The following is a 13,910-nucleotide window of genomic DNA, read 5'->3' on the forward strand; positions in this document are numbered from 1 at the left end:
GTAACAGAGACAAGATAGGTGCGACGGCGACCACACAACGAAAACACTGCAAAATCATATCATCTTATGCGCAACTACCTGTACGCGATATAATCAGTTTTAATTAACTTCACGAGTTATCACAATCAATGAATTTCGGGTATGAGACAAATTAATGAAGATTTAATTAAATATTCGACAGTTTCACTCGCTAATACCGTCGCTAGCTAGTACACTCGGCCAAAGTTGAGGGCGATCAACTCAGGAATTTCAATTAAAGTGTACACCTAGACTTGGGGGCCGCAGAGTACGTAGCGGAAGATGGTGCATTTGGGAATTATTGTAAATGCAATAAGTTTTTTTATTGCAATTTTAAAACGAATACGGGACTTAATCACGTACTTACGGGACTTAGTTCCGTATTCGTTTTAAAGTTATGAATTAAAATCGTGGTAAATTAAGTCATTTTTTTTTGTTTTATTTTAATTCATTGATAGTTTTAGTTGTTTTCGTCTAGATATCATCAACATTGATTCAAAGATAAAATTGTAAACAACAACCAGACACACCAATTCTCATCCATTTTATTTTATAAATAACCCATATTATGTTTTCTTTCATCACTACACCTTATAAAATACAGTCCCCCGTCGCGTCTGTATATCTGTATGTTTGAGATAAACTCAAAAATTATACTGAACGGATTCTTATGCGATTTTCGCCTATCAATAGATTACTCTATTGATACTATAGTGATTTTTGAGGAAGGTTTAAGTGTATAATTTGTTAAGGTCTGGTGTAACGCGAAGCAGAGGCGTCCATTTTGTTTCCTAGGAATAATATACACCTTTCAAAGTTTTGGACACTAATTATTATTTTCTCAGTGTTTTTCAACCTTTTTCAGCCAGAACCGGCCCGATCTGAACTTTAAGATACGACAAATATTAGGTCTAGAAACGATATGGATTAGATGTGTCAATGTCAATCGTGACGTTTTTGTTTAAAGAAACTTAAAGTTCGAATCTGGCCGTTAGTATTCTGTTTCAACTCGTGTAGTTTTTTTACCGCGCTCGACCGAATTACCCGACCTATATTTTTATTCTGTATTCTATATTAGAAGAAGACGAAAGACATTTATTCCATAAAGCACACATACACAGGACAAGTATATGAAAGAAATAAGATGCTTAAAAAAGGGAATATAAAAAGAATATCAAAAACAAAAAGTGTATTATTTTTTCCAAGTGACTTATCTTCTAATTCATTGTCTACGCGTATTACTAGCAGACTGTGGAGCTTAAAGCGCCAGACAAGTTTAAATCGCGGTAATATCGCGGCATCCGAATCATTACGCTGTAAAATTAATACGCTATTCAAGGTATTTTCTGCAGGCGGCATTCGGATTTCGTCAATTAGATTTTTTTATCTTTATTTCGACATGTTTAAATTTGTGGAACGAGAGCTATTACAGAATAAATCATTGCCAAAATTTTAATACTAACGGCGCGATTCGGGAAATGAATTAGAGATTCACTAGATATAAAATAGTAAAGATATGTGTCGTCCTACGGATAAAGGTACCTTATGGCGGTTGGCGCTTACGCTAGACTTGAGCTATCTGTTCAAGTGTGCAAAACAGAAGCCATCATGTATATCAACATGACTGCGAAAGGGGCAGACTACAAATGAAAAAACGTGACCATGGTCGTGGTCGCGTGCGCCTATCAGTAACAGCTTTTACATATAGAACGGCTAAATTAAGCAAGGTTGTGTGAAGCGTTTTACAGAAGCGAAAAAAACTATATCCATCCCTTTTTAGATTAGATTTTGATTACATTGATTTGATATATAGTAGTGCATCTAGCGGGAACCAATATGAGAGCTACTTGCACAGCGAATAATGTCCACGCTCGTGCCTGAAGAAGGACTCCCGACGAGAGTCCTGTAAGTTGTTGTTTACTACACATACTTATCTACTCATAACTCAGAGTTAAGGTTTTTAGGTAGATCAAAATCTCTGCAGACTTTTCTTGGTTTGACTAGTATATTTTTATTATTTTTGAATTTTGAAAATTTTATTTAGAGAAGGCCTAGAAACTGACATAGTCTTTTGACAGATACTAATTTTGGACAAAAAAAGGCTATAATCTTTACCGACACAATTTAATATCAATGCAAGTTTCCAAATACGACATCATCCCGAAATATTTTTATGTAAATGCGGAACACGATAACAAACGTTGACACTACTGACACAAAGACCTTGCTTATCTCCACAACATCCTATATAATGGACAATAATTCTACATTAGTCTAATGGCGCTTGTGGAGCCGGTTATGCCTCATTTGCTGGGACACGTTCAGATTTTACTAATACGATACCAAAATGACACTTCCGCCATAAGAGAACTGTCACACGATCCTGTAATAAGGGAAGACGAGAGAGACTTACAGGGTGGCTAAAAAATAAGTACATTCCCGTTGCCAGGGAGGTTTTGAGATTATACTGAGCAACTTTTACTATAGGACCAACCATGAAATCGCGAAATAAATTTTTACCCTCCCATAGAAAATGGACCAGTCAAAATGTATGAGACAGCCAAATTATTTTTGCGATTTCGGGATTGGTCCCATCTCATAGTAAAAGTTGAAAAGGCTGAACTTATACTAGAGCGGTACTGTCATAGTAAATTTTGTAACCCCAGTAAATTACAGACGTAATTTGGTTATTATTAGGTATTAACAAAGATGGATATAACTCCGTAATAGATGGATACAGTCTAAGGAAAAAACGTGCCTCGAAAATCACGAAAATTTAATTTTCGATCAGATGGCGCCACTAGCTTTGGCCTACTCTCGTATAGAGGGCGTTGACGGTTTCGTTTGTTATTTATAATTTTAACGCATATCAGTGAAAGAACATGGGTCAAAATCATATAAAAATAATTAATGAAAATAAAAAAACATTTATCCATATTTAAATACATTTTAACGTATTTTTATTAATCTTCATTTTTAGTTTTAAAGTATGTCGATAGATGGCAGTGAATTTACTGTGATTACAAAATTTACTATGGCAGTACCGCTCTATCTTATTATATCCTCTTTGGTACCTACTTAATAATTAATTTGGACCAAGGTGCTGCATTAACCACCGAAAGGGAAGGACACACGCAATCCGCAAATTTTAGGACTCGTTTTAAAATGGTCAGAAACATTTATAGAATAAATATGTATTGTTGTTTACATTGTTTTTATTATTGATTTTCATACAGGTGGGCAAATAATAATGAAATGACATAATTTTATGAATACTAAATTTACCTCTTTAGCCGAAATAATAAAAAAAGTGGTGTTTTTTTTTTGCAAATCCATATATATTCAAAATAGAATAGTCTGACTTGCATATAAAAAGTTCTAACATAATAACCAATCTGTAGGTACGTCTTGCTCTTACTACCTACCAAAGACATACTGTAAATTCACTGCATATCAAGTTGGTATTATATTGATGAAATCTGAATATGCCTCCCTGTATTTAAGCCTTCATGGCACCCGATTTTCATTAATTTATGATAGAAAATTTATGAAGCATGAACATCGAACCCAGGAAGTAACAGTTGACTTAGAAACGGGTTCGGATAATTGGGTATGAAGCGGTTTCTGTAGCGTTCTGTAGCGTTCGACTTGCCGGCACTCAGTAACCGCAAAGACCACACAGCTAAGGAATATGTTTTCCCATTAGTTCATTTTAAACCTTATTGCAATCTCCATAGAGTGGTAATTGAATAACCGGTTAAAACGGCCATACCATTTTTTTATGCTAGTAAGTAGCACGTGCGGTTTCATTTAACAATAGACAAAGGATAAGCCGAAAGGGGACTGTTTGAAATCTACGAACCATACTCGCCATTCATTCTATTATAAACCAATTAAACAACAATACGCTCTTAAAGAATTTGCAACTTGCAGCCAAGGTTTTTCAACAAATCCAGGATGTCTTTTTTTTATTTATATTTTTATTGTAATTATTTTTGTGATAAATATTTGAATGCTGAAATTCCGGCCAGACATGTAAAGAACTGAATTTGTAATGAAACTCGTGTTTTATCAAATAAACGATTATCTTATCTTATCTTATTTATTTATTTATATAAATAGTCCTTTGTTCTGAACATGTTTGTTGATTTTGTTATAGTTTTACAGCGGCAACAGAAATACATCATCTGTGAAAATTTGAACTGTCTAGCTATCACGGTTCATGAGATACAGCCTGGTGACAGACAGCCAGACAGACGGACAGAGGAATATTAGTAATAGAGGGTCCCGTTTTTACCCTTTGGGTACGGAACGGAATCTTGTCGCAACGGACGAAGGTTAATATGCCTGGGGTGTCGCCGCGCGCGTCGCTTGACATGTTTGGCAGTCAAAGGGTAAACGTGCAAAGTTACTCCGGTCGCACCCACAGAAGAATCTGCGTCCATCCTTTTTTTTATAGAGGGGGAATGCGTTACGCATACCACCCAGGCGCGGGGATAGGCCTGGGCTGGTTATGTGGGACTCCCATATAGGCTTATGAGACCCATGGTTTGCCCACTAAACCCCCTTTGCCGCCTCTGGGCTGTATGGCGAGGCCACAGGAACGCTGAAAAGCCGCTGAAAAGTCGTCGTCGCGACGCTGCTAATAATTTGAATTAAACTTTGTTTCCTTAACAAAAAATCTACCTAAAGGGAACTATAATTACTGATTTGGATTTTTTGCTTTGATTGCTTGATGGCTACCTAAATAAATGTTTGCTTTGATTTTGATTTGGCATTTTTCTTTATATTTTTTACAGTTTTTCACACAATCGAGTGTCAATTATACATAAGTATGTTTCTCATTCTGGACAGAACAATCAAATCACGCTTTCTGTTTAATTTTATCCCAAACAAATTCCACATAACAAAACACATTTAAGTTACACTTTCAGTCCCTTTGCAACGAACGCGTCTGGTATAAAAGCCTTCTTTTTAAAACGACTAAACATCAATATAACCTTTACAAACATATAACGTTTTTCTATCGAAATTCCAATATCATTTACCTAAAAACCCTTTTAATTATTTCCGAAAGCGTGTCGCTTTTCAACTGTTTATTGCCATGAACACATTTCACCCACTTTCTGAACAAATATGGCATTTGTGAAGCTGTATTTAGAGTTTATTTTACTGTGTTTTTTTGTTGGTTACAAGATTGAATAATCAGGATGAACAATGTATAATCAGGTGTTGAAATCTGAGTTAAAATTATATGCGCCCCTCTTTGATTCCATAATATGGTGACAGGAACAATACTATTGTAGTATTAACAATACCACATTGTGAGGGGGGTGAGTGAAATTCTTCAAACTAGGTCTAGAACTTAATTTTATACGGTGACATTTTGAACATTCGTCCGCCATATTGCCATTATTAAAATTTGTTGACAGGTTAGACGTCGAATGCACGTACCAATCCAGCATTCAGTCACGATTGAATATTGTGTAAATATAATTTCACCGCGACTATTAAAAACAAATTAAATATTTTTAAACATAAACAAGACAATTAAATTATAAATTAATATTTTGAACGTAAAACCATAACTCATTTTATACCTTTTTAACATATATTTTACTTAGAACCTACATGGTTCGTATGAGTTAGTGTTAAGTTTCGTTTTAGTAAATAATTAGATTTTGTACGCCCTTAAAAAATCCTCCTATACCTCATCCGCTCCCTCATATTCACACTCTTGTGTATTGCTGTTTCGCTCGCACTCGTGCTGCGAGCGACATCTAGCGGAGCAATTGTCTCCAATCCAATATGGCGATTTGAGCGTTCCGTGTCGAATCCTCTCGTCTCTAATCAAGAAAAATCTGTGCAATTTATGTGTTAATCGAACAATCCGTATAATGAACGTGTGTGATGAGTGTTTTGTCGAAGACAACGAGAAAAGTCCAAGGCCTTGGTGAAAGTCAGCTCTCATGTGGTGATCGCAAGGAATACACGTGCCGGCATTCCCAAAACGGACATTTTTCAAGTAAGTGAGTGTGAATTTCCCATTTTCCCCTCTGTTTTTCCTTTCACTATTTTACATCCGCAGAATCAGTCAAATACAGTCCACTAAACGCGCTCGTGACTGAAAAGCACAAAAAAGCGCACCGCAAAAATAAAATTAACTATATGGGAAAGATTTTCAATATTTTGATTTAATATCACCCATAGTTTTGGTCACATCGATCCGAATATTCAATTAGTTTTGCAATCTAATTATCAAGTGATAAGCCTATTCTTAAATAACAGTAATATCACACTACTTATTATTCAGTTCGAAATAAATCTGGGCTAAGTACCTACTTTATGCTTGATTAATCAAATTAGTTATTCTCCCTTTTTTATTCATTTCTCAATACCGCACCGCAGGTAACTAATTTGATATTTCGTATTTCGCTCCCGCAAATCGGCATTATAAGTAAGTGTTATTTATACCTAGTTTTATCATTCGAAACGCAGTTGTTCGAGATTTCATTAATATCGCTCAAACACAAGTATTTCGCATAGTTATATCACATCTACCCGAAACTTGAAGGTTCGTTCGTTCTGGATTGTTCGACTACATAGTTCACATAAAAGGTCGTAAGCGCAACTTGTATCGCATACAGTTACGACCTTCTTCCCGCAAACCGCATTGATTTTAATAATTTTACGCACTTTAAATACTTTCAGTTGCATATCGAGTATTTGTCGTTTATAATACGTGAATTCATAAATTTCATTGCTTAGTTGTTTAAATTTCGCGAAATAATATTAGCATTTCAATTCGCTCTTATTTAATTTGTACTAAGGTTTAATTTGGTACCGTATTGAATAATTACCGCCGCTTTCTGTACGCTGTTATTATTAATTACTGTAGGTATATTTGTTGTAAATTGCCGCTTAGTAACAAGTTTTAACCATGCCCGATGATGATAAAGATGCAGCCATCACCGGCTCCGGTGAACTTGTCATCCTCGAAGGTAAACGTAATGCGTATTTTACGCGTTTACAAAATATTTATACCTTATCACTTAAGGCGCAACAAGATGAAATACAACGCAATTTGTTTGTGAATAATGTCGCGGCTTTGGACCAGTTGCGGTCTGATTTTGAACGTGTCTTGGACACTTATAACTCGCGATTAATCCAACAAAAACCTAACGCTACAGTTAATTATCAACCTTTGATCGCTTTTGATGAGATGTATTGTCAAATAAAACGCGTGCAGGCTGAAATAAAGGATAATATGAATGAGGTACAAAAAAGTCAATCTTATGCTGTAAAACATAAGTTGCCCGCCATTGAATTGTTACCATTTAACGGTGAGATTCAGAATTGGCCTTTATTTTATGAGCAATTCAAAAGTGTCATTCATAACAATCCGCGTCTATCGGACAGCGAACGCGTGCAGTTTTTAGTAGGTAAATTGACGGACAAGGCGAAGTCTGTGTGTGCCGGACTGCCGGCCACAGGTGAGAACTATCTCATTATATGGCAAGCTCTTATTGATAAATATGAGGATAAACGCGCGCTGGCTATTGGCTACGCTAATCAATTATTGAATTTTAAAACTATACCGACCGGGTCGGAAGCAAATTTGGATGCCTTTCTATGCAAATTCGACGCATCTGTAAGGGCGCTAAAGGCGCTCAAGTTAAACGACTTGGCAGATTTTCTCTTTTTACATCTCGCATTACAAAGATTGGATTCGGAATCTGTTAAATTATTCGAAATGTTTTATCGTAAAGAAAAGTGCCCGTCTTATTGCTAACCTTGTTGAGTTTATCAAAGAGCAGACCAAGGTCGTACCTCACTCGCTGTCAAAACAAACTTTTCACGCGTCTAAACCTACTAGTTATGATAAAGGTTTACCTACTCCAAAAAACATCCAAACCAAATCTTTTGTCAGTCGACCCGCCCAGACACCAATTTGTCAGTTGTGTAAAACCGATAAACATGAACATTTGTATCAGTGTTCCGTTTTTACAAAAATGACACCGCATGAAAGGTATAAATTCGTAAAATCGAATTCAGTTTGCAATAATTGTCTTAGTTACAAACATAAAATGTCCGCTTGTAGTTCTCAACGAACCTGCAGTGTGTGTGCATCTAGGCATCATACACTGCTTCATTTCAATTCGCCGGTAAATAAACAGTCTAGTTTAATGCCGCCGCAAAACTGTTCTTCCAGTTTAGTGCCGCCGTCGGCACTCGCTTGCACACCTGTGCATAAACCGACAAACGATACGCAACCGCGCGCTCAAGGAGATACGGTTGATAATAGTTTGCAAACTAGATCCACTTTAAGCCATGTAGCGTACGCGCCTTGTAGCAGCGAGGCGGAATCTAATGACGATGACGCGGACTGTTTAACCCTTTTAGCTACGGCAAAAGTTAAACTTCTAGAAACGAATCATGCTTCTGGTGAATATTTGCGAGTTTTGATTGATCCTGGATCGCAAAAGGATTATATTACTCTTGACTGTTGCAAACGTTTATCTTTACCAATTTCAAATAAAAATCGTTTCTCGAACGTTAAAGGCATCGGAAATATTTCAGAAAAAATATTCGGTCTTGCATCGGTAAAGTTTAGCTCTAGGTTTGACAATCCTCATGTCTACTCAGCAAAACCGCTCGTAATTGAAAGGATTACGTCAGAATTACCGGAGGAGTCGTTAGATTTATCGTTAATAAAATTATTTGAAAATTTACCTCTGGCAGACGATAGCTTTTATGAACCCGGACCTATTGAAATGCTCTTAGGTGTCAATTTCTTTGTCGAAATTTTACGGGATCACAAAATTCGCAACGTTGGCATACCGGCAGCCATAGAGACTACTCTAGGTTATTTAATTATGGGAGACAGCAATTGGCCGTCCTCACCACACTCCGAGACGCGCGCCTTCTGTGCGTTCACGCATGAACCGCTTAACGAAAGTTTGGAAAAGTTTTGGGCTCAAGAAGAAGTTCCAAATAAAAGGTTTTTAAGCCCTGACGATCAGGCATGTGAACAAATATTTACCACAACTACAACGCGTAACGATAATGGTTCTTACGCTGTGGACCTTCCTTTCAAAGAAAGTCCTAACGCTTTAGGCAATTCTTTTCTAACCGCAAAAAAGAGATTTTTAATGCTCGAAAATAAGTTTTCTCGCAACCCGCAACTTCATAAAAGTTATAATGAGATTATTCTCGATTATTTGGATAAGGGAATTATTTCTCTGGTTCCTCCTGAGGAACTCCTCGGTCCAGGTTTCCATCTACCGCATCACCCGATAATTCGCAACGACAAAAGCACTACTAAAGTGCGCTTAGTACTGGATGGAAGTTGTAAGACGGACAGCGGTCTGTCCTTGAATGACCTTCTACATACTGGTTGCAACTTGCAGGCGGATATTTTTCAGATTCTTCTGAACGTCCGCATATTCCGCATTGCCTTTTTCGCCGATGTTCGGCAAATGTACTTATGTATCGAAGTACATCCTCCGCACCGCTCCTTTCAAAGGATATTATATCGCTTTTCGCCCGAAGAACCGCTAAATACCTTTTGTTTTAACCGTGTCGCTTTCGGTCTTCGATCTTCTCCATTCCTTGCATTGCGCACACTTCGTCAGCTCGCTAGCGACGAACGTGATAGGTACCCGCTCGCAGCAGATGTCCTCGAACGAGACGTTTACATGGACGATCTAGCTTCTTCTGCTTCTTCCCACGAGGAAGCAGTTACGACAGCGACCCAGTTAATTAGCCTATTCAAGGCTGGTGGGTTTGATTTAGTTAAATGGACTAGCAACTCTCCTCAGTTGCTAGAACACATTCCCGCAACCCATCGCCAGCCTGAATCCGTCTCTTTCGACGACAGCGGCTCTCTTAAGATACTTGGCCTTCAATGGCTTCCTGGGTCTGATGAGTTCGTTTTCACTGTCTCACCTCCTCCGCTTACAGGCACGAAACGAGCTATTCTTTCTGCCACCGCCCGCTTGTATGACGTTCTTGGCCTAGTAGGGCCCGCTATTCTTTATTCGAAACTCCTCATAAAGGAGTTGTGGCTGTTGAAACAAGGCTGGGATGATTTGCCTCCTCAGCACATTTTATGTTTATGGCACCAGTTTGTCAGCGAGCTGCCTCTTATTTCTGACATAAAATTTTCTCGACATCTAGGCATTGAAAAAACCTCAAAGGTAACGCTTATTGCTTTTGCTGACGCAAGTGAAAAGGCGTATGGCTGTGTCATCTACGCACACGTCGTTACGGACAATCAACATCCCGTCATACGCTTAATTTGCTCCCGCTCGAAAGTAACACCGGTGAGGACGGTGACTGTTGCGCGTCTGGAACTTTGTGCAGTTGTTTTAATGTCAAAGCTGCTTCGTGTCGTCCATGACACATTATCAGAACGCCACAGCATTGATGATGTCTACGCATTTTCAGACTCAGAGGTCGCTTTATGCTGGGTGCACTCGTCACCGCATAGGTTCGCTACCTATGTAGCCAACCGCATCGCTCAATGTCAGGCAAATTACGCACCGGAGCATTTCTATCATGTGTCCGGATCTGAGAACCCGGCAGATTGTTTGTCTCGTGGACTACTTCCCTCCCGCTTAAAGGACCATAATCTCTGGTTTAACGGTCCGTCCTGGGCATCCTTACCAGTTAACGAATGGCCTATAACTAAGTTCTCGCCCACAGCTAAGGCACTTTCTGAGGAAAAGGTTGTCTCTTTTGTTGCTACTAATGAAAGCAACAGCAGTCACTGGCTTCTGGAGTTGGGTGAAAGGTTTTCTTCATGGCACCGGTTTCTTAAATCAGTTGTCCATGTCTTAAGATTCATCAAAAAACTACCTCGAGGCGGCGAAATCACTGCCTCTGACCTGGACGCGGCAGAATTGTTCGTGGTCAAGGTCATTCAACAAACTTCATTTGCTGATGATTTACGCAATATTAAAAATGGCAAGGTATGCTCACCCTCACTTCGCAAGTTATTTCCTTTTGTCACTGATGACGTTCTACGAGTGGGAGGACGTCTAGGCAACTCTTCCTTGGATTATTGTAGTAAACATCCCGCAGTGTTGCCCAAGAAAGGGCACCTTATTGAAATTTTAATTGATTTTTTCCATCGCGAAAACTTGCACGCCGGCCCGCACCTTTTGCTTTCTATTTTGAGACAGAAATATTGGATTTTGTCCGCACGTCGAATTGTGAGACAGCGCTTTCACAAATGTAACGCTTGTTTCAGAGTTAATCCGACCAATACATTCCCTTCTAGGGCAGACCTGCCAGAGTGTCGCGTTAATGAAAGTAAAGCATTCACGCATACGGGGGTAGATTACGCCGGTCCTTTCAACATTACCATGGTCAGAAAGCGTGGGGCAAAAAGCCAAAAGGCATGGCTGTGTCTTTTCATCTGTATGGTGACAAAGGCCGTTCATACTGAACTCGTCTCGTCGCTCAGTTCTGAGGCATTCTTAGATGCCTTCAAAAGATTTATTTCCCGCCGTGGGCCGTGTCAGGTGTTATATAGTGATCATGGAACAAACTTCGTAGGCGCTAAGGCTTATCTTAAAGAACTTTATTCTTTTCTTAACACCGAAGAATATTACAAAATGTTTCGCGAGGAGCTCTTAAAGCATCGTATAACTTGGCGCTTAAACCCTCCCAACGCACCTCACTTCGGAGGCGCTTGGGAAAGTAATATTAAAAGCTTTAAAACGCATCTTCACCGCGTCATAGGCAAACAAATTCTGACTTATCAGGAACTATTGACGGTGACAATTCAGATCGAGAGTCAGCTGAACAGTAGACCTCTTTACGTTTTGAGTTCCGACCCATCGGAACCTACTGCTCTGACCCCCGCTCATTTCATATGTACTGCACCCTTGCAGCACTTACCCGCAGCCGATTTGAGTCAGGAACGAACGGACCTTTTAACCCGGTATTCGTTGTTAGATTCAATTGTCCAATCATTTTGGAAACGTTTCCGAACTGAATACCTGCACAACTTGCAGAGCCGGGAAAAATGGAATACTCCAGCTAAGCCATTAGCCGTAGGAACTGTCGTACTTATCAACGTTAATAATGCACCGCCCTTGCAATGGCCTATCGGCGTTATAACACGTGTTTTTCCTGGTCGAGACGGAGTCGTACGAGTTGCGGAGGTGCAAACGCGAGGAGTTAAATTGGAACGACCTATAGTGCGATTATGCCCACTGCCTACTCAGTAGAGTTCATTTATGTTAACTTTATTAGTACTAACTGTTTTTATTGATACTTAGTTTATAGTTAAGTCAAGCATAACTGGGTGGGTACTTAGTATTCATTTATTTCTATTTTTATATTAAACTTCTATTTTTTTTTTTTGAAGGGAATCCTTCAAGCCCGGGGGGATGTTAAGTTTCGTTTTAGTAAATAATTAGATTTTGTACGCCCTTAAAAAATCCTCCTATACCTCATCCGCTCCCTCATATTCACACTCTTGTGTATTGCTGTTTCGCTCGCACTCGTGCTGCGAGCGACATCTAGCGGAGCAATTGTCTCCAATCCAATATGGCGATTTGAGCGTTCCGTGTCGAATCCTCTCGTCTCTAATCAAGAAAAATCTGTGCAATTTATGTGTTAATCGAACAATCCGTATAATGAACGTGTGTGATGAGTGTTTTGTCGAAGACAACGAGAAAAGTCCAAGGCCTTGGTGAAAGTCAGCTCTCATGTGGTGATCGCAAGGAATACACGTGCCGGCATTCCCAAAACGGACATTTTTCAAGTAAGTGAGTGTGAATTTCCCATTTTCCCCTCTGTTTTTCCTTTCACTATTTTACATCCGCAGAATCAGTCAAATACAGTCCACTAAACGCGCTCGTGACTGAAAAGCACAAAAAAGCGCACCGCAAAAATAAAATTAACTATATGGGAAAGATTTTCAATATTTTGATTTAATATCACCCAGTTAGTGACATAAATAAAAAAACAACTAAAATGGACTTTACCTCCCGCTGCACATGCGGGAAATAGCACGCTTACCGAGCAAATGTGATGAAGACATAATTAGGTAATTACCTACATGTAAACAAGTAAATCTTCTGTTTTATTTAATGCATAAATAATAATAGAATCACTACACTTATATTGACCGGGATATAGACCGTGATTACCTTTTGTATTATTTAAACCACTAACCGTGAAAACTAACCGTGAATCATTCAAAACTCTAATAAAAGAATCAGGCGTAGTTTTGCGTAAATCCATATAAATTAAAATAAAATATTTCTTTGCTAATTCGCGAAATAATAACATGCTATCAATAAGTGCTAACCCATTATAATGTTTCGAAAATAATTCGCAAATGATCTGTGGAGCAGAATTTTTGTCTTATTATGTAAGTACGTTTCCTCCACTCAAGTGGAGGAAACGAGGGGAGGCCTTTGCCCAGCAGTGACTAAATTAGGCTAAAAAAAAAAAAAACAAAAGTAAGTACGTTAAATATTTATGTATTCTTTATGAAATCACACGGCATCCAAAAGTTGTTTAAAACGTTTTTGCTTCCTGTTTACGTTAAAAATTAGATATCGATAAAATCGAGGAACTTCTGATATCGGAATGATATACGATGTTTAATTTAGCCGAGTAATGGTGTAAATGACGGTTTCCGAAACTCTCCTAGCTTACATTCAGCAATATTTTCACTAATACTGAAACCATTCAGAATTTTTATTAGAATTTCAACTGTAACACCAAGCGGTAAGGCAGTGTTTTGTTATACAAATTTGAGTGAGAAGCGAGGTTTTGAGAGTGTATGTTGATATACAGAGTAGATTAATGGCCATAAACTGTGAAAACGAAACGAAAATAACTTCAAGATTTGTTTAAAGTTGAATTGA

The sequence above is a fragment of the Cydia strobilella genome, chromosome 7, assembly GCF_947568885.1.
Source record: "Cydia strobilella chromosome 7, ilCydStro3.1, whole genome shotgun sequence".
Classification (NCBI taxonomy): Eukaryota; Metazoa; Arthropoda; class Insecta; order Lepidoptera; family Tortricidae; genus Cydia; species Cydia strobilella.